Raw genomic sequence first — 22,912 nt, 5'->3', positions numbered from 1 at the left:
TTCTGGAAAGAAAGATTTGGCCAGGATCCCTGAAACTTAAACAGCTGCTCCTTCGGCTACATTTTCCTGAAGAGTAGAGCAAAAGCAGTGGACGCTGCATTTAAAACATCGGCCTCCTTCGTGCCTTCCTCTACCCTGGTGCAATGGGCTGACCGCACACGAGTGGCAGTGATTCACCTTCCACTCAGTCACGTGGCCTTGACTAGTATAGGGTGAATGGCTTCCTTAGGTCTATTGCTTTACCTCAGATGGCTACATGAGTCTAGAAAGTAAACGGAGGAAAAAGGGTTTCATCCAGGCCCACTGATATTACATCGCCTACCGGTACATCCTGATACTATATCGCTAATTATGCCACTGAGTCAGGGCTAATTTCCTTAGAGGTGGGAAGGGGGCCGTGGTGTTGGGCAGGGGCTATATCTCTGCACCTTACAGCATATGGCCAAATAACATTTTCCCCACTAAACTCCGCATCTTTCTTTTCAGTATTTCCTCAATGGCACGATATCATCGAAGTCACACAGGCTCAGAACCCTGGCATCTTTTTTGACTCCCTACTCCTTAACGTATCCTCTTCCCCCACAGCCAATGGGTCATTAAGCCCAACGAATTCTCCTTCTGCAGTGCATCTCCCAGCGCCCTTGCTATTATCCTCATTCAAGCCATCACCACTTTTCATCAAGACTATGGACCATTAACAAATCTACTGCATTTCTCTGCTCTTTAAGCCATCTTATTGAAACTGATTAAATACACCAACGTACTTGGATCAATTTTTCTCAAACACACCTCTGATTATGTCCTTGGCTATTTAAAGAATCCCTCAAAGACTCCACATCTCATACCAAGTGTGGTTATGGGAGAGGGAGGCTACAGAAGCGGAGAACCAGGTGGCAGCTGACAGGTGAGTCCAGAGGCCACTGAGAATTTGCTGCCCTGTGGCCCTGGAGCAAATTGCTTATTTGTCAGAGCTGGCACAGAAGCAGGCAGGCTTCCTGAGCTATGAAGCCACTTTCAGATACTGAAAATGAAGAACAAGTTAGAGAAATTTTGCCCAGTTCATCTCCATTCAAAGGTAACAAGTCCCTAAAAATGGACTGAACTCTGCGTGAACAACAATAAGACTCCAAGTGAGCTGAGCTACCCAACTTGAGGAAATGAACAAAGGACCTTTTCTAGTGGAAGAAATGTATGTACATTCTAGGGTAAACACTGGGCAAGAGGATAATTTGGCAAATGGTTACAAAAGGGAGTTAAGGGGGTAAAAGGTACAAAAGCTAACTGAGGTAGACTTTGCTAAGCCTCCCTTTGTCTTAACATTTCCTACGTTCTTAAGTCTAATCGGTCGAGACTTTTTCTGAAAGGCTGTAAGGGAATTTAATCTGTATATTAGGGATTTGGGGACTCTTTAGTAAGCGACTCTCATTACACAGAATTATACATATTATGTGTGTGACCGGGACCATCGCTCCCTTTGGATTTTCCTGAGGTTCTTACAGTCATTTTCCTGAGGATTATGGATTAAAACTGAATGGCTTCCCAGCGGGAAGAGTGGGGTATTTTATCTACTGGGTCTTGATGCTATTATTTGTTGCCTGATTGATGATGCCTGAAATCAAGAGTCTAGCTCCTGAGGAGAGCACAGCTTTTCATGGAAGCCTCACTACGTGAGAAGTCACCATGGCAGCCATGAAAATGAATTTCTCATAACAAATGCCATTGGATCAGTGACATAACTCCAGGAGGAACCCCCATCCCCCCCCGGCCCCGCAAACTGTGTTTATTTGATTCATACAGTCCTGCAAACGGCATCACCTGCATGGATTATTAGTCTAGCCATAAAATCTCCAACTGGGCAGTCTACCTTCCATCTGTCATTTCATGACATGACGATTTGAGACAAAAGCAAGAACTAAACTTCTTATTTTTGGACCACTCAAGCAACAAATTTGCTCTTTGACTAACAATACACATTAAGGCCCATTTCCTTAGTCTGTCTAGAATGTTATTTTGTTTCCTAAAAAAACCCCAAAAACAGTGAATCTACATTCTCTCTTCATTGTCTGTGTTCTAAGGAAAACGAAGATTTTGAAAATGAGGACTGGGCTAGAAGCTGTCTCAGAGAAGGTCTCTCTATGCCACAGTGACAGCATTTCTAAGAACGCTGCCACACTACTCACCCTCCCCTGCTTATTGCCTTATTGTTTTTATGAGGACACGGCTAAGACAAAAGAAAGAAAATGTGTCTTAAGGCATTTCTTGAAAGCTTATAAAGAAATTATTAATTTGAATATTAGAGGGTTTTCTACAATTTTAATGTTTGGACGAGTCAGCACGATTTCCCAGATGAACTTCTTCTTCTCAGATCTCTGGTCTGTATCCAGACCTTGTCCTAGATGCATTTCAGGCCATCGTGACATCAGGTGTCAGACAGGAATATCTAACAGGGCATTTTAAGTCTCTTTGACCCCCACCAGCCACTTGATGTTATTTCTATTGTTCCTGTCATAAAAATAAATGAGACAAGTTCCAGAAATTGATTTTTATGCTTAAAATACATAGATTAATGGTCAGGATATTACTGCCAATCAGGAAAGGGAGTGGAAAGGAACAGGCACAGGAACCTCAAAAGAAAGGAAAAGACACAAAATCCTTTGTCTTTTGTTCTGAGATGGAAATAAACTGTCTCCAGTCCCGATAAGCCTCCTTTTGATCTTCATCTTGCAAAAAGGAGAAATAAACTACTAGTTGTTTTACATTTGCTTTCAAAATTCAGTGTGAAGTCCACACCAAACCAATTATTGATGGGCATCATTTCGGTCAGCAAGCCACAGCAATGACCTTCTCGTTACTGCATCTATCTGCTTTCCTAAGGAGGCCCCAAAATCCCCGACAGCAGTCAGGAAATGGCCTCGATGATTAGAGTTCTGTTTTTCCTGATGGTGACCCTGTGGTTATGACCGTTGGATAGAAGAGTTTAATTTATTATCATAATGTTAGGGGGAGCACATACTCCTCTGTGCAGTAAAGAAAAGGTCATGGGTATAGGAAATGAGATTTAGAGTTTTCTGTGAAGTTTATTATTGGTCCAGAAATAGTACACAGGCATATATCTTTATTTTCACCATGGTATGGGTCAGAAGGAAATGTGATGTGTAGTGCTTGGGAATTTGGGGGCTTTACTACTAGATAGCTCAAGGTTAGAAATGAATTCAACACTATTCATTTTTAAGTTTTGATTTGTTTATTTTCTCATAGATAGATCAACTATATGCAATGAAATGCTATTTCTAGAATGTTTATACTTTATTATCTAAGAACTAGAACCAGAAAGAAGCTGTGGAATGTAGTAGTTCCATCCCCGCCTATGGAATTTGGATACAGAGGAATTTAAACCTAGGCTCTGTTGTTGAATTATCTAGGAGAACTTGGGCAAGGTCCTTAACTCCCAAACATGAATGTTTCTGTCAAACAGGAAATAATCTCTACCTTTATTGGGTTTGAATGCTTTTAAATTTATAACTAATATGCATAAAATATGTTGGAATATCACCTGGCTTTTAGCAGAAACTTAGGAGAGAACAGCTTTTATTGCTAATAAAAACCACCACCAGTCAGGTGTCAGGGTACCTGAGTTTCAGTCCACACTTGGGCCTTAGAATCTGCTTTATGGCTTTGTCTGAGTCTTAACGTGTGGAGTATCAGTTGCTTTTTCTGAAAAGTTAAAAAGGGGTTCTAAATCAGAATAAAAAAAAAAAAACTGTTGGTATTACTGCTTTTCATCAAATTCTCCAAGGGTTTAAGAACGTGAAAAAACATTTCACAATTTAGGTCCCCTAAACTCTAAAATTCTGTGATTTATGAAATAAAGTTGATTTCAAGCTTATTTAGGATACAAATTTTAATTTTTGCTAATTGCTACAAGGACATGCTATGCTAGAGAAGGCCACCAATATACACTAAAATTTTTTAGGGATAAAAGATATGATGCTCACAGTTCTATGTATTAGTATCTGAAGACCCAGGGGTTCTTTTATGATGAGGCATAGAATGTCATATTTAAAAGGGGCCCCTGGGTGACTCAGTCCATTAAGCGTCTGACTCCTGATTTCTGCTCAGGTCATGATCTCACCATTCATGGGATTGAGCCCTGCATCAGGCTCTAAGCTGACAGCAGGGAGCCTGCTTGAGATTCTCTCTCTCTGTCTCTCTCTGCCTTTCCCCCACTGGTGCACACATGCCAGGATGTGTGTTCTCTCTCTCTCTCTCAATAAATAAATAAATATTAAAACAAACAAACAAATGAAGGCAGTCATAGTCACTGAGATGAAAATTCATTAAACAGTCTTTCAGAGGAATTAGCAATAAATATGTCCTGGGGCACCAGGGTGGCTCAGCCGGTTAAGCAACCAACTCTTCATCTTGGCTTAGCTCATGATTTCAGGGTTCCTGAGTTCAAGCCCCACATCGGGCTCTGTACTGGCAGTGCAGAACCTGCTTGGGATTCTCTCTCTCTCCCTCTCTTTCTGCCCCTCCCCAGCACTCTTGTCTCTCTCCTCTCTTTCTCTATCAAAAATAAAGAAATAAACTTGAAAAAAAAGAGAAATGAGTATGTCTTGGGGTGCCTGGGTGCTCAGTTGGTTAAGTATCCACTCTCGGTTTCTGCTCAGGTCATGATCTTGTGTTTCGTCAGTCTGAGGCCTGCATCGGGCTCTGCACTGGCAGCATGAAGCCTGCTTAGGATTCTCTTTCTCTCCCTGTCTCCCAACCCCTCCCCCACTTGCACTGTCTCTGTCGCTCTCAAAAATTAAATACTCTCAAAAATTAAATACACTTAAAAAAAGAGAGGGGCGCCTGGGTGGCTCAGTTGGTTGAGCGCCCGACTTTGGCTCAGGTCATGGTCTCGCAGTTCGTGAGTTCGAGCCCGGCGTCGGGCTCTGTGCTGACAGCTCGGGGCCCGGAGCCTGCTTCGGATTCTGTCTCCCTCTCTCTGCCCCTTCCCCGCTTGTGCTCTGTCTCTCTCTGTCTCTCAAAAGTGAATAAACGTTAAAAAATTTTTTAAAAAAGAGAAATGAATATGTGTTATGAACTATGAGTTAGTAAGATGTAAATGGGCATACATGATTGATTTCAGAAGACCACTTTGAAAATAAGTTTCTATATACTACAGGAAGCATGAGTTGACACTAATTTGCAGACGTCTAATGCTAGAGGGGTTGAGTCCCATAGGGTGTCTGGTCTGGTGAGAAAAATGAGAGAGGTGGCCTCAATCATGGGCTTTTAACCTGGGGTTTTAGTCTACGAATCTAGCCTTTTCCACACTGCTCAAAAGCATGTAGGTGGACAGGGGACCGACCACTTTGTGGCTGAGGCCTCCTACCGCTCTGAAATTCCCGTGACTTATGAAATAGAACTCATTTTGCATGTATTGTGTATGTTCATTTCACTTTTTTTATTTACCGGGTTTTAGAGCATGTGATGTGAGGGGTAGTCATCTCAGAAACTGCTAAAGAGGAAGAGAAAGTGAATTGCTAAGCTTATCAAAGATTTAGAAATCTCTGGATGGTGCAGGAGAAACAAGCGATTTCCCCTCCCCCACTAGTTACAACTATGGATGCAGGAAAGAACTAGAAAGAGCTGCTACTAAATTATCATCTCCTCCAAATAAAGTGTCAAGGTGTTTACAAAGGACTGGGGGAGACTTTCAGGAATGATACAATTTATGATATTTAGGCTGAACTGACTCCAATTTTTTTTTTTATTCTCAATTCATATGATTTTTAAAAATTGTGGATAGTTACGGGCTCAGTAGGCACTGAAAGACTTCACTGAGCTTCCATAGGGGCTCTACTTCCTTTGAAAACTTAGTTTATATGCAAGAGAAAGCAGGTTTCTATGGAAGGTCTAACCTGTAACATCTAATTAAGACTTGGAAAGGGTACTGCTAAAGATTACAATGAGGTTCAAATCCCTCGGGGAAAGTCAGTGTTTCTAGAGCAGTGTAGACCCTGCTCTAAGTCAGGATCTGTTGGGGAGGGAAGGGAGGAAGAAGCTTGGGCTTAAAGTATCTTACTGCTGTAGGTAAAAGAATGTCTGTCTGTCCTTGGGAGCAGGTTTGCATCTATGGTAGAACAGAGCTCAGGATTAGTTTACAGGCTCAGAACTGAGTCTACAAAGATCAGTAAGTCTTCACGTGATCAACCCCATAAAAACGTTGATCATAATAACACCAACCCAACAGGACCAATAATTATACTTCATACATATGGCGCCACTCTTTCGAGAAAAATGTTCTTTTTATAGACATCATTTGGGGGTGCTATTTTTATAACTAATTTATAGAGTCTGGGGAGTTAAAGAGGCAATTATTTATTTTAAGAGTTCAGCCTTGTAAGGTGTTTGTGCAAATACTTCAGTAACATACTTTCAACCTCACTAATAGAGATCCCTGATAAGAGTGCGGCCAGTGGATCCTCAAACCAAAATCACTGCTAGGAAAATATCTGAACAAGAGAAACTGAAGGAAGGAAATCAACAATTACTTAGCACCTAGTATGTTCCAAACACGTGGGTCCTGGTGTTTTTACACTTTGTTGCTCATTTATTCCTCACATTTAATCATTTCCTGTAAGATAAGTAGTAGTATTTCAACAAGTGTTATTGTTACAGTAAGATTAAATGAGGCTGTACATATAAAGAATTTAGATCGGACTTGGAAAATAGCCATCCCTCAATAAATGTCAGCCATTATTTTAATTCCCCTTTATAAATGATGCAAATTAGACTCTGTTTTAGAGACTTCCTAACTCACACAGTTAGCAAGTGACAAAATAGGGATTTGAACTTGCCAGACATCCATTTGTCAGGAATACGTACTACTTTGAGGCAACTTCTCAAGAAGATTTGTACAGTTGTTCGAATATCAAAAAATGGAAGTTCTATTCTTCAGTAGCTTAATTAATCTAACAGCAGTTTACTAGGTTTTGGACCAAAAAGAAACAGGAATCAGCTCTCTGAATGGTTCTGAGCCTTCAAGATTCAGTTTAACAAGCTCTCATCTTGAGTTCCTTGTCTCTCGTTAATTTCTCCTTCTCCTTCAACTTTTTCAAATTGATGTTGCTGCTTCTCTGACTTCAGACCCCCCACTAAGTGACAAAAAAGCCATTAGTCTATATACAATATTTTCTTTTCCCCATATGTTTGATGGTAATTGATATTGCTTTTCTTTCCAGCACATTTACAGGAGTGTTTTAAAGTGTCTTGAACTTTGAGTAAATACATTTTTAAAAATCAACATATTTTTTGAAAGGTGCTTTCTGGAATTGTCTTCAATATCTTGAAGTGAATAAACATTTGAGCCCTGTTGTTGTTGTTGTCATTGTTGTTTTTAAGAAAGAGAGAGAGAGCGTGTATGCATGCGCATGCAGGCGAACCAGGGAAGAGCAGAGGGAAGGAGAGACAGAATCTCAAGCAGGCTCGACACCCAGCGCAGAGCCCTATTTGGGGGTCAATCCCATGACTCTGGGATCATGACCTGAGCTGAAATCAAGAGTCAGATACTCAATCGACTGAGCCATGCAGGTGCCCCAGAGCCCTGTTTTTAAAGTTCCCCATCAGAAGTTTGGTTTCTTGGAAACTGGGGTGGAAATTTAAGCTTTCCACATATTCTCCTTTTTCAGACCAATCTGATTTCTTAATTTGGGGGGCTTCTCAAGAAACCAAAGAACGTTTCTTTGGTTTCTTTCTTTCTTCTGCTTCTGTTTTCAGCTACCAGGTTAAGGATAAAGCTATTTAGTTTATTGAATTTAAAGTGCCTGTAAAACTAGAGATTTTGAACAATTTGACAATTAGAATGCATTTTTGGAGCTTTCATTAACTGCACAGGTCCATGTCTCTACCAAATGTTAAGCCATAAATAAAGCCTACTTTTTCTAGCTTAAACACTGCAGACAGATGTTTATGTGCTCATCTTTGCTTTTAACCATCTGCCCACACTCTCACTTCCCTCTTATTTTTTAAACACAACGTTTTAAAAAGATCAACATATTCTTGAAATAACTGCAGACTCAGAAAAAGTTGCAAAATTAGTTATACCCGTCACTCAGCTTTTTCCCCCAAACCAGGAAACTGATTGGCATAATACACTAACTATAGGCTTTAGTCAGATTTCACAATTCTTGCATGTCCTCATTTTTAACAATGTCTTCGTGGATGATTCTATGACCCCCATCACGTATGTATAGATCCGTATAACCGTCACCACAATCAAGACAGAAGTGTTCTGCCACCACTGGGAACTCCTGCTGTTCTTTTAAAGTCACACCCTCCCTCCTCTTTCCTCGTCCCTGAAATCACTTATCTGTTCTCCATTTCTATGTTTGTCTTTCACAGAATGTTCCATAAATGGAGTCTTAAGTATGTATCACTTGTTTATTATGAATAAAGAACAAACTTATCTACTTATAGACGGGAATCTCTAAAATTCAAACTTCCTGAGGTGCCTGGGTGGCTCAGTCAGTTAAGCATCCGACTTTGGCTCAGGTCATGATCTTGCAGTTCTTGGGTTCGAGCCCTGGGTCAGCAGCTGACCGCTCAGAGCCTGGAGCCTGCTTCGGATGCTGTGTCTCCCTCTCTCTCTCTGCCCCTCCCTGGCTCACGCTCTCTCTCTGTCTCAAAAAAAAACCAAAAACAAATAAACATTAAGAAAATAAATAAAAACTTTAAAAAGTAGAAGTAGAGAAGAATCTGGTATCAGTCCACTTTTTGTTTCTTTGGGTTTAGATTTTTTTTCCCCTCCCTTGTTTGGATGTATTCGTAGTAATTTTCTTGAAGCTCTAAAATATATTATCAAGTTGATATCTAACCACCCATCTGGGTGGCTCAGTCATTTAAGCATCTGACTTTGGCTCAGGTCATGATCTTGATGTTCATGGGTGAGGGCCCCGTGTCGGGCTCTGTGCTGACAGCTCAGAGCCTGGAACCTGCTTCGGATTCTGTGTCTCCCTCTCTCTCTGCCCCTCCCCCGCTCACGCTGTCTCTCTGTCTCGCACAAAAATAAATACTAGAAAAATAAATAAATAAAAATAAAATTCGCACTTCATAGGATCTTCTTTTGTTAAATTACATTTCTAGCTTCCTGCTTTGCTCGTCAGCATAAGCACTTTCTTATTTTATCTCATAAAAATATTACAATCAGCTCAGGTCCTGGTTCGGTTTTATGGCTTCCGAAGATAATTTTAATATGCTTTTCCTTTGTACTGTTTCCTCTAGGGAAAAAAACATGAGGGATGAAAATTGCTTACAAATAAGAACGTCTTCCTTACAGAAAAGATGGCTGTGGTAGGCAGATTACTGCCTCCTCGACCCCCATGTCCACATCCTAATCCCAGGAACTTATGCATATGTTCTATTACATGACAACAGAGAACTAGACCAGCAGAATTGTGTGCCAACCAGCTGGCCTTCCAATAGGGAGATTATCCTGGATTATCCAGTGGGCCAGTGTGATGACAAGGGTTCTTCCTCGGAGGTGAGGGCGGAGAAGGGGAGGTTGGAGTTGATGCAGTGTGGAAAGCATTTGATGGCTGTTACTGGCTTTGAAGATAGAGGAAGGGTCCTGGAGCTGAGGAAGGTGCATGGTGTCTAGAAGCTGAGAAGGGCGAGGGGACCGTTCCCCGCTAGGGCCTGCACCAAGGAATGCGGCCCTGCTGACACCGTGAATTGGGCTCAAAGGGACCCATTTTGGGCTTCTGAGCTCCAGAACTAGAAGATGATCAATCTGTGCTCTTAAAAGTTTGTGGTAAATGTTACAGACATAATAAATTCACATTGTTTTAAGCCACAGACATGGAAAGTCACACGAACTCGTAGAAAACTCACACAATGGGCAACCTTAAAAGGATGAGACGAGATGTTTTGTAGAAATATTTCTCTGTGATCTTTAAAAACAGAATAAAACTTTGCCTGTCTAGACTGATGGTGAGTTAGCGGGAAGATCTCATAGGAGGTAGACCTGTTATTTTAAAATTAAATGATCAGGTCAGAAGAAGGGGGCTTACTCTGAAAACAGGTTTTATTACAAATTGATATTGTCAAAATTTTAAGTATTTCCATAACTATCCTTTTTGTAAACAAGTAATGAATGATGAGAAAGCAACTGGAAACTCAGCTTTAAATAATCTCTATTAAATGCAAAATAACAGTATCAAATACATGCCATGCTATTTTTATTAAAAATTAAATCATAAACTTAGTTCTGGCCTATCATCCGCTAGCAAATTTTTGCTCAGTACCCGATACTTCCTGGATGAATTAACAATGTGCTAGGTCCCTGAGAAATACAGAAAACCTTCCCACGGAGTTTACAATTCCATCTCCAAAGATAAGATTCACGTGCAAAACAAGCCATAATTAACAATTCCACCAGAAGATAGATAAGGGTTCTAATTTATGTTAGACCTAAACTCTGCAGCAGCCATGGAGGCAGGTGACCTGTGAAGGCAGGGAGCTCCGGGAGGGCTTTTGGGAGATAAAGGACAAGAGCTGGGCTGGAGGGACCAGTAGAACTCACACAGATGCAGATGGCGTTTATCAAGGAGCAGCAGCAGCGGCCTCAGTGAGACTTACTGAGTGTTTACTTTATACCAGGCACTGTTCTAAGCAATCTAAATAATTAGATTATTTAATCCTCATATGACCCTCGGAGGTAGGTATTATGATTCCCATTTTACAGCTGAGGGAACAGAGGCCCAGGGGCTGAGTTGAAAGACCGTTAAAAGGAACTGGTATTGAGAAAGTTATCGGGTTCTATCCGACACTGAGATGGTCTCAACTGAGGACCCTTTGCTTTCCGACTGGCATGGGCTCTTTGTGCGTTTGCTGCGTCCTCACAGGATCCCGTAAGTCCTGTCTAACAGCGATCAGAAATTACACCGTAGTGGCAAACAAGCTGCATTTGCAAAGGCAACTCAAGCGACTCCAAACTGTGTACTCTTGGGAGGAAATACGACTCTTTAAGGTAAAAAAAAATGTGTGGTGGAAGAGGCGAGGACTTTTCTGTTTGTTTGTTTTTATGAAAGAAATAAAAGTGAGCTAGTTCTGCTAAAAGTTTAAAGAGCTGTTGCAACAACAAGAAAAGAGAATAAGATGGAAAGCTTACTTGTGCAGGAGACCTATCCATGTTAATAACTATGAATCGTATTCAGGGGTGAAAGCTGGTGATCCCTAGGAACAAAAATATTGGACTTGAACTGGTCATTGGTCACGGGGAGAGGAAAGCCTTAGAAGGGTGATGAAGTCCAAAATGTGTCCAGTAACAACTGGCCTTGCTTTGGGCTCTGGCCTTTTAAAATTATATTTACAGGGGCGCCTGGGTGGCTCAGTCGGTTGGGTGTCCGACTTCGGCTCAGGTCATTATCTCACCCCCCGTGGGTTCGAGCCCCATGTCGGGCTCTGTGCTGACAGCTCAGAGCCCAGAGCCTGCTTCGGATTCTGTGTCTCCCTCTCTCTCTGTCCCTCCCCTGCTCAAGCTCTGTCTCTGTCTCTCTCAAAAACAAATAAACATTAAAAACAATTAAAAAAAAAAGATTATATTTACAATTAGTGAATGAGTAAGATGTTTCTCTGTGGGGTGTAATTATGTATGCACACAGACTGTGCTTATGTATCATCCATAATACACGCTCACCTTGTTACTTGGATTATTCCTCATTAAAGACACAGTTGCACTGAGACTACATCTTCAAACTGGAAAGAATTCTCTTTGAATAAGTGAAGTAGCCTTTCTCTGAACCACCATTTCCAGTTAGAAGGATGAGTGCCTGTGACAAAAGTGGACCAGTTACGTACCGGCACGGAAGACGGCAGGGCCGGGGCAAGTAAATGGGGAGCAACCCTGAGACGTTACCGAACAAGGTATTTTTGGTTTTTGTTTTTTTCCCTTTCAGTAGAAGTAGGCTTAACATAAGTAGGTCAAGTAGGGACCGTTTGCAGTAGGTATTTTTTTGCTTACCGAACCTATACACCAAAAGGATTCATGCAAAATGCCCTCAAAATAAAAAAAAATGAATTCCTATTTGAACCACGAATATCATTAACATTTCTGTTGTGTCCAGTACACCTTTGTTGCAGGGGTGCACGCATATATAATAAGTATGTGATTGTGTGTGTATTGTATGCATTCATATGTCTGGGTGTTGTTATTTTGACTTTTAAATTTGATGGAAGGACAAATTTCCAAAATGAAACAGCTCAGGCAATTTTAGGAAAACAGTACATGTGTGAGAGACACTGACAGAACTCAGGAAAAGCATTAAATTGTGGTTCCAGAAAAATAAAGAAATGAGGACCAGCCACTGCTAGTTATACTCATGTTAATGAGTATCTGAAGTAAAATATTTTTGTAACTTTTATGGTGGAAAATTTCAAACCTAAGCAAACACAGAGAAAGATGATATAATCAATTTCTATGTACCGGTTACTCAGCTTCAACAATGATCAATTCATCGTCAATTGTGCTTTGTCCAGATCCCATCCGCTCCATCCCAACTCCAGTGGCTTCCGGTGAAGAAAACCCAGACATCATATTATTTCATTCACAGGTGTTTCAGAATGTATCTCCAAAAGCTAAATTTAAATTAAAAAAAAAACTTAACAATAATCACACCTGAACAAATGAATGATAGTTTCTTGTAATATCTACTAAGTGCTCACATTTCTTTTATTTTTTTAATGTTTATTTTTGAGAGGGAGGGAGAGAGAGAGAGGCAGGGAGAGAGGGAAAGGGAGAGAGAAGAGGGGCAGCGAAAGGGGGAGACATAGAATCTGAAGCAGGCTCCAGGCTCTGAGCTGTCAGCACAGAGCCCGACGCAAGGCCTGCACCTGTGAACTGCAAGATCATGACCTGAGCCGAAGCCGGTGCTCAATCGACTGAGCCACCCAGGTGCCCCAAGTGCTCAAATTTTTTAACTGTCCCATAATTTTTAAATTTTTGTTTTCTTATAGCTGAGTGTCAGAGTAAAACAAAGTATTTTTATGTGACAATAATGTATCAGTGTGTCTACTCTGAGAAATTTGAGGTTAAATTTTATTTTAGCAACAAATTTTGTTATTTACTTGGGTTCTATGAAAATTTATCATATACATCACACCTTTTCCATCATTTTCTGAAAATGTTTTTTCTTAAAGTTTATTTATTTATTTTGAGAGTGTGTGTGTGTGTGTGTGTGTGTGTGTGTGTGTGTCAGAGAGAGAGAGAGAGAGAGCAAGCATGCATGTGTGCATGAGTAGGGGAGGGGCAGAGAGAGAGGGAGAGAGATAATCCCAAGCAGGCTCCACACTGTCATCGTGGAGCCCGACATGGGCTCCACCTCAGGAACAGTGAGACCTGAACTGAAATCAAGAGCTGGTGCCCCTGAAACTGTCTTTTAACTAAAAGTAGATACTGGATTATGTAACATTAGTCTTCTGTATGTCATCTATTTGAGAAATGAAAATTTTCCTTGTTTTAATCATTACAAGAACTACACAGAACTGAAAACCACGTTTAAGTTATAGCAGCTCTCAGCAAATGGAGCGTATTGGTGATAGACATTTTATAAGTATAATAATCTCCAGCCATACTTCCCTCAAATTTCTGCATAAGAAATGTGGTAACACACCCAAGGTCTGGGGAATTACTGATATAAAAATCACTAAGCAATCACTCTTTCAAATGGAATTTGAAGGACGCAACACGCTATGAGAGCAAAGGCTGCGAATGAAATTGTGGTAACCTAGGGCAAAAGTGCCAACATTCCTATCCATTTTGCTATTTTATATTTCAGATACTGTTTGAATCATTAGTGTAACCAGGAGAAATTTTGGTTGTTGGACTGGGAATCATGTAAAAACCAGCGCTATTTCTGGACGGAATGAAAAATGCAGAATCACAGTAAAACTACTCCAATTTAGTATCTGTAGAATAGATTTATGGTAGTGAAATTAACTTATTCCTTCCCTAATTTCCTCCCTACTATTTTCTGGAAATTTGAGTTAGTTACCCCCCACCCTGCACCCCCAGGCATGCACACACACACACAGACACACACACACACACACACACACACACACAATGCCCCTGACACTTAAACTAAAATTTCAGATGATAGAGAATATTTAAGAAGATGGGATATATTTGCTTCTTACTTATTTCAGTGGGTATAGTATGTCTTAACTTAATTGAAATAATTGCCTGTTTCAATAAAATGGTTCGGGGTCACTTGGATATCCCTAAAGGAAAAGAAAAGCTTATCTCAACCCTGACCTTATATCATATTAAAAAAAAATCAATTCCATGAGTTACAGCTCTAGATGTAAAAAGCAAACAAATACAGCTTTTTGAAAAAAAGGAGAAATTCTTCCTGTCCTAAACGTAGACCAGGACTTTATAGACAGCCCCCAAAAGCACTAATGATAAAAGAAAAATAACAGATGCTCTTTGTTAAAAGTAAACACTTATCAGAAGATACCATTAAAAGAGTGGGAGAAGGTTTTTCACAATACATATCCAACAATTTTTTTATCTAGAATACATAAAGAATACATCTAGAACACATAAAGAATACATTAAAAATCAGTAAGAAAAAGACAGACAATTCTCTGTGCATCTACAGAACAGCTAAAATGAAACCAATGGGAAATATCAAGTGTTGTTAGTGGAGCAAATGCAATGTCACAAACTGCCGGCAGGAGACTATACTGGTGCAGCTGGAAAACTATCTGGTAGGATACAACAATTCTATCAAATATATACCAAATAAAAATTTACCAAAATAGAAATCTATAGAACTGTTCACCCAAACACAAGCATTGGAATGCTCATAGCAGCATTGGCTGGAATAGCTCTAAACTGGAAACCATCCAAATACACATCAACGGTAGAGTGGATAAATAAATTGTAGTATATCCTTTCAATAGAATGCTACAGAGCAATGAGAACAAACACGGGACACCACACATAGCAACAACGGGTGAATCTCACGAGCGTAATTCTGAGTGAAGGAAGACAGACACAAAATAGTGCACACCGTGTGACTATGTTTATGTCAAAGCAGAATAAATCTCTACTGTTAGCCATCAGGAACTTTAGGGAAAAAATAGAAATCAAGAACTCTGGGGGTGGGTAGTGGTGGTGACTGCAAGGGGGTGGGAGAGGTCTTCTCCCAAACTGGCAATACTCTGCTTCTGGATGGGGGTTCTTGGTTAAAAGGGTGTGTTCAGTGTTTAAGATTCACCAAGCTGGCCAGTGAGACGTGCGCTCTTCTGCATGTATATTGTTCTTTGTTAAAGAGCGAAAAAGGCAATTACTCAGCATGCATGCTTGCTGTGCCTATATGGTTTGATTCCCTTTACAACATGAGCACGTCACTGACTGTGTGATACTGGATTTGCTATCAGTTACTGACTATCAGTGGCAGCCCTAGAGGTAAACCTAGAGGTAAACTCATATAGGTTGTTGGCAATCCAAGGACTTTTCAAATGCAGATTGTGTTTGCAGACATTTCTTTACTTCCTCAATTCATATGTCAAGGTTCGCACGAAAGGATATCGCTTTCCTGAAGCCTACCGATTGTCTTTAAGTCCAGTCAAGCTCATCGTCACGCTCTGCACTTCCACGGTGCTTTGTTCGTACCTCTGTTACAACACTGACTCCGTTACTTCTGAAATTTTAATTAGCTGTTTATGTACCTATCTTATCCATTAGACTGTTAGCCCCCTAAGGGCAAGCACCTTTTCTGTGTCATGGAGCGCTGTGGGTTATACATATGAGATGAAATGAACATTAACTAGATTGCTTTTAGTACTCTGGATCTGTGGCCTTTTAAAGTCAGATGCTGTTAAAAATCAAACCTAATGATGACCTTCAGGTTTGTTGCTCTGTATTTTTTAAGATTTATAAGGAAACTCTAGCAAAATATGTATCATATAAACAAATAAAGTACTACAGATTCTGTGCTTGAGGGACACAAAAGAGGGGAATTTGCTTGGCTTGCATTGTGTTCCTGGTTCCTACTGTGTATAAGAAATACACAGACCGGGGGCACCTGGGTGGCTCAGTCAGGCAAGCAGCTGACTCTTGATTTTGGCTCAGGTCATGGTCTCACAAGTCATGATCTCAGGGTTTGTGAATTCCAGCCCCGTGTCACATTCCTCCCTGACGACACGGACCCTGCTTGGGATTCTCTCTCTCCCTGTCTCTCTGCTCCTCCCCACTCGTGTGTGTGTGTGTGTGTGTGTATGCTCTCTCTTCCTATCTCTCTCCAAAATAAACATTAAAATATAAAATAAATATAAAGAAGTTTTTAATTTTAATATATAAAAGAAATGCACAGACCAATGTTATGAGTCAATAAATAAGTCAGATAAAAGACCTCTGCCAAAACTGACATTTGCTTTAGGCAACCAGATTACTCCTGTTATGGACACTATCATGTCGAGAATTTACTACTTATTTGTGAATATCAGAATCCATGGAAGCAGGGGAGGCAGTAGATCAACAAATCTGTAGAAACAGGGCTCAGAACACAAATTCATTTACTTTTTCACAGAAAATCCTCCTTAACTTTTTTTTTTTTTAGTTCCTTATTACCTTGCATGGAAGACAGTGCTTTCATATGGCAAGAGTCTGGAGTTTTCAACAGCTTTAGAACAGATAAGAGATGAATTGTAAATTAAAGATAAGGAATTGGCCTGAAAAGAGTTGTAGCAAAATACACAAAAACTTTCTTGAAGTTTTTCACTCACTCTTCAAATGGCATTAAGAAATATTTATATAAATATCTATCATCCATCCATCCATGCACCCATCATCCAGCTACCCAGCTTTATTCCTCTTATTTTTCTTTTTTTGAGTAGGCTCCACACCCATCAAGAGGCTTGAACTCATCACCCTGAGATCACAAGTCATATGCTCAGCTGACTGAACCAGGAGCCAGAGAGGCGCCTCGTACCCAGCTTTATTCCTAAATAATGACCTTGTTACCAAGAAAGTTCATTTAATTATTTTGGATAAAAAGAACCAAAAGGGGGATTTTGATGATTCTTATCTTTTCCCTCTCTCTTTTACACAATCTCTCCTTACAGAATGCTTTAATAATAAATTATTGTTAGATGCAAGAGTTTAAACTATAACATCTAAAGCAAAATAACCTTTATACACTTTGCTTAATTTTACAGAGGAAACATAATTTAAAGTAAGTGTGAAAATTCTTCAACGGCCATGGAAGATTAAGTAAGTGCTTTGCTGTTTTCCAAAAGTGCAATAGTACGCCTGCCTTTTAAATTGTTCTTCAACAGGACTACCCTGAAAGAGTTTTATGTGGCTTTCAGAATTTAAGTTGAAGTCACCTCTGATTTTCAAAGTCTTCCTTTTTGTAGCCATAGTAGATGTTCTATAGTAGAGGGTCCCAGGAATTTCCACAAGTGTGTAATCTTAGACTCATTATTTAAACTCAGGAAGTCTCACTTTGAAATGTTAAAAACAATCTTCCTCCTACAGACATACCATGAGGCTAAGTGCCTCAGTAAAGGTTAACTATTATAATGATGAGCCCCAAACTAAGTACTTTTGGGAGCCATTGTCCAATAGACCATGAGTAGAAAGAACACAATCTTGGTAATAACATTCACTGAGAAGTAGCAAGTTGAATTTAAGAGATTCCTAAAGTGAATGTTGTAGTGGACTGGTCACCAAATCAACTCGGTCATATATAAGCACTTGCTATATCATATTTATTCATGTACAATTCATCTCAGTTCTTAACAGGCCTATAGTGTCTTATACTGACTGATATTAAGAATCTTATTAAAACCCAAACAATCACATGAAATTGATTTTCTGAAAATGGAACATCTGCTGCATTTAAACACTGAAAATGGAGAGTTATTGTGTATGGACAAATCCACACCTTTACCATCAGACATAAAATATAGATCAGATTTTTTATAGTTTCATTCGGATTTTCTGCTTATTACACATTGATAGCTCCTTTTTATTTTGCTATTGAAGATACATATATATTTTTTAAGTTTATCAGCAGTAAGGTCCTATTTTCACTAAAATATGTATCTATTAACATCTGGTATGGGACTTCATAGTGGCACAAATAATTAATGGGAACAATAAGAAGTGTGAAAAAGGAAGATATAAGTAAAGATTGTCTTTTGGAGTAGAGCAGAGAGAGGGAAACACCTCTGCTTGATAATTTCCTACTGTCTTCATCTCTCTCATCATGTGATTATTTGCCAGGTTGTCCTTAATGTCATTTATGCATTCATCCAAGGTAAGTACATACTAGATCCTGCCTTCCCTTGCCCATTCAAGAGCTCCAGAAATTCTCCCCTTTTCTCCTGCATTACCAAATTTTCTCTTTCTTCTAAGTTGCTTCCATCAGATAAAAACTCTTGAATTCATTTCCCTCTCCAGATATTTCAATTCATCTACTTTAACTGTTTCCTTTTACTGCTAAACTCTGTGAGAGTCTTTTACACTCTACTGTCTTCAATTCCATTTTTTCCTTTCTCTTTTTTGCCCATTCCAATTAGACCCTACCTTCTACCACACCCCCAGAGCTGCTCATCTGGAGTCACTCAAATCCAATGGTGACTTCTCAAGGCTTCTTCATCTTCTTCTCCTTCTCTACCCTCTATCCTCCCTTCTTCTTCTCCTTCTTCTCCTTCCTCCTTTGTTAAGGAAGAGAGAGAGAGAGAGAGAGAGAGCGTGCACACAGACAGGGACAGAGAGAGAGGGAGAGAAAATCCCAAACAGGATCCACACTATCAGTGCAGAGCCCGACGCGGGGCTCAAACTCACGAACCATGAGATCATGACCTGAGCTGAAGTCGGATGCTTAACCCACTGAGCCACCCAGGTGCCCCATGGCTTCATCTTCTTGACCTATCAGCATTATTCGACAAGTTAATCACCATCAATCATCCATGAAAAGCTTTTTTCTTTTGGATTCCAGAGCCCTACAGTTGACCCTTGAACAACACAGGTTGCAACTGCATGAGTCCACTTATAGGTAAAATATTTTTTATCCAAACACAGAACAGTACTATAAAAATATTTCCTCTTTCTTATGATTTTCTTAATGACATTTTCTTTTCTCTAGCCTACTTTATTGTAAGAACATAGTATATAATACATATGCAAAATAGATGTTAATCAGCTGTTGATGTTATCGCTAAGGCTCCAGTTAATAGTAAGCTATTAGTAGTTAAGTCTTTGTGGAGTCAAAAGTTATAACTGGATTTTCACCTGTGCAGGGGTTGGTGCACCAACCCAGTGTGTTCAGGGTCAACTGTATGCTCTCTTGGTTTTCCTCTTATCTCATTGGCCACGATTTTCCAGTCTCTTGCTGGCTTTTACTATCCCCCAGACTTTTAATGTTGGAGTGCCTAAGGGCTCAGACATCTTTGATATGTTTTCTAATTAAACTCTCTTTTTGGTGAGCTCATCCAGCCATGGCCTTTTTACCATCCATATGCTAAATTTATCCCAAATTTATATCTCTAGTTCAAACTTCTTTTCTGAATTCTACCCAACTGTCAAATAGGTATTTAAACTTAATGACTGAACTGATAATGAACTCCAGATATCCCCCTCAAAACCTATTTCTCTCTCTCAGTTGTGTCCGTCTTGGTTCCTGACAACTCCATGTTTTGAAAATATCTTCTAGTTATTCCTGCTTCCTCTCTCTCTCTCTCTCTCAGGCCTCAGACTCACATCAGCAAATCTCGTCTCAACCTTCAAAATATATCCACAACTGAACCCGCTCTTGTCATCTCCATCACTATCAACCTAGTGTAAGCCAATATCACTTCCTGCCTGGAGTATTCCAACAGCTTCCTAGTTTCCTTGCCTCCACTCTTGTCCCTTTGGAGTCTATTATCAGTGAACAGCTGGATTGATCCTATTAAAACGTAAGTCAACTAATATCACTCCTCTGATCAGCCTCCATTGGCTTTCTCTCCTGCTTAGAGTAAAAACCAAAGTCCTTTCAGTAGCCTACCAGGTCCTTCTTTCTGTCACCTCTCTGACTTTTTCTTCTACTACCTTTTCCTTACTCTCTCCTGTTCCTGTATTGGCCTCTTTGATGTTTCTTTAAAAGGAACCTGGGGGAGAAAAGAAACCTGTGGCTTGCTGTCACTTCATGGCCTTTGTACTTGCTGTTTTCTCTGCTTGTAAAGCTCTTCCCCCAGAGAGGTGTATGGCTGCTGCCTCATCCTTCAGGTCTTTACTTAAATGTCACCTTCTCAGAGAGTCCTTCCTTGACCACCTGATTCCAAATGTCACTCACATTACTCTTCTGCTCAACACTTCTACGCTGTTCCCCTTTCCTACTTTAGTTTTCTTCCCCAAAGCACTCACTGCCTTCCAACAGAATAATGTATACATAATATATAATTTACTTCTTTTCTCTATTGTTTACCTCTCACTAGTAGTATGTAAGCTCCATCACAGCAGAAAGTTTGTCTGTTTCAGTCATGGATGTGTCTGTCCTTGGAGCCCAAGAGCATTTGGCACATTCTAGGTACTCAATAAATATCCATTGAGTGAAAAAGTCTCTTTAACCTCTCTGCTTTTCTCACTAGAATATAAGTTCCTTTGGGGCCGGGATCATGTCATATTCATCATTCTGTCTTGCAAGTTTAATACAGCACCTGGCAAAGAGTAGGTGGTCATTAATATCTGTTGAGGTGAAATGTTGAAGAAAAATACACTCTGGTTTTTGGAGTATGCATTCCAAGATGCACAGAAGGATGGTAGAGGATCACATAGATGATAAAGAGGAGAGACAGAGAAAGTCAGTTAACCAACACGTATATAAATATTACATTTTACATTATATAAAAATGGAGATAGAATTTAGGAAATAAATTGAGGCTAGAGACATTCTGGGCTTCTACTATCAAGAGAGTAGGAGTGAGGAAATTAATCATAATCACTGGGGAATACTTGAGGCATTCACCATGGCTACCTCTTCAGGAGAGCCACTAACATTTGTGGAATATTTATTATGTGCCAGACTTTTTGATGCAATTTCCAGTGGCGGCTCACTGGTGTTTTCTTGGCCCTTCAACCCTCTAGCTCCAGCCTGAATAATTGCGTTTCTCTCTGTGGTGGCACTTTCTTATATAAAAGCACAATCATACAAGTTAATAATATTTTTTATTCTTGCCCTCCTTCCCTCCACCTCTTTCTCCTTAATGGAAAAATATTCGTAAAAATAGAACAGTTGCTTTGGGAGTTTAAGTTGCTATATAAAATCTAGGGTAAGTATTTTAAGTGGGCCCATATAAGACAGGCAGTTTTAAATGGCTAAACCAGCTTTGAAAGCAGCTCCTCTGGTAGTAAAATTCTTACTAAAAGGAAAATAATGATAAGCATAAAATTTTGACCAGTGGTTAGTCTGGGAGGTGGGAGGAACTTGCTAAGATATTGGAAATGTTTAATTCCTTAGGCTGGACGGTGAGTACAAGGATGTTCATGTTGTTACTTTTTACAGATTTATGTGAAATGTGTATTTTATGAAATATTAAAAAAAGAAACTGCTCCTCTGGATCAAGACTCTTCTCAAACAATTATTTGAAGATCTTTAACATACATTAGACTTCAACTCACCGAAGTCACTTCTATAGCATAAAAATTTTCCGTGATAAAACAACTGTGAGCATTTCAGCTCTCTGTGAATGGTTCTTAAGTAAAGCCTATTCAACAACAGAGGTTAAAATAGCCTCTTCCTGGGAAGTTATATACAGATTCATTTTGTTTATCTGCTTTTCAGTCATTTGTTTTAAACTCCAAATATTCTTCTCTTAGCACCAGCATCACTGGAATCACAGCCAAGAAAAAGCCTCTTTAACACAAGAAGCTCTAGGGATGATTCTCTGGCCCTCACCACTAAATGCAGCTATAATTAGGTAAAAATACATTCAGATCCAAATTAAGAAGGTGATTAGCATAGAGGCAAAAGAAGACAGACTTTGGTGAGTACAGCATGAAGTACAAACTTGTGGAATAACTATGTTGTACACCTAAAACTGATGTAACACTGTGTGTCAACTATACTTCTGTTAACAAAAGAAAAAAGAGAGAGAGAGAGAGAGAAGACAGGACTCTTGGCCTTTGCTTTCCTACAAGCTCTAGGCTTCAGCAGGGCAGAAGAGAAGCATCTGGTCGGGAATAGATGTGTTATGAGAGTTTGGAGGCATGGCTCTCCAATAAGAATATGACGTAGGCTACCTTTTTATTTTAAATTTTCTAGTAGCCACTTTAAAAAAGAAAGGTGAAATTCATTTTAATAATGTAGCTTAGTTCACCCAACATATCCCAAATATCATCATCTCGATAGGTAATCTCTAGAAAGATCATTAATGAGAGGTCCAGGATGAAACCTAATCTGAGTAAACATCTATGGATGATAAATGTGGATATGCTGAGAAGACGGCTGAACTTGAAAAAAAAAGGAAAAAAAAGATCATTAATGAGAGATTTTACATTGTTTATCTCACAGAGACTCTCTGACATATGGGACGTATTTTATACACAAAGAGTAGACCCAGGTTTTGTGAAACCTAACAGAATGCAATTTTGGATGGTGCCCTCTTTAAGAAAAAGACATCAGCTATTAACACAACGTTAGGTGTGAAAATTAATACTGATTTAGAAAGAGAAAAGACATAACAAGGAATTACCGGAGATTTAAAGATTCAGGTCTTCTCTTTTGATATCTCTTGGCAATTTACCAGACACATTTACATAGAAGTGATTCCAACATAGCTTCTCCTCCCCGCCTTGAACACCGCAACTCCTGACCCTCATAGAGGTCCACCTAAGTTGGGGCTTCTGAAGTGTGAGTTTCATTAGTGC

At 39.7% G+C, this 22,912-nt stretch overlaps 1 protein-coding gene across 11 annotated transcripts in view; it reads right to left on the bottom strand.

The window, feature by feature from the left end:
• The window catches only part of DLC1 (DLC1 Rho GTPase activating protein), a 484,735-nt gene that overhangs the window by 79,779 nt on the left and 382,044 nt on the right, over positions 1–22,912 (bottom strand). Inside the window, exon 7 of one of the 11 annotated variants that reach the window (XR_006596361.1) lies at positions 11,687–12,624. The exons of the other annotated variants lie outside the window; for them this stretch is intronic. The gene's annotated coding sequence lies outside the window, so the exon portion shown is untranslated. The remainder of the gene's footprint in view (positions 1–11,686; positions 12,625–22,912) is intronic. 11 annotated transcript variants of the gene reach the window in all.

Source organism: Felis catus, chromosome B1 (genome assembly GCF_018350175.1).
Source record: "Felis catus isolate Fca126 chromosome B1, F.catus_Fca126_mat1.0, whole genome shotgun sequence".
NCBI classification, from domain to species: domain Eukaryota; kingdom Metazoa; phylum Chordata; class Mammalia; order Carnivora; family Felidae; genus Felis; species Felis catus.
This window is presented reverse-complemented; position numbering and strand designations above follow the sequence as displayed.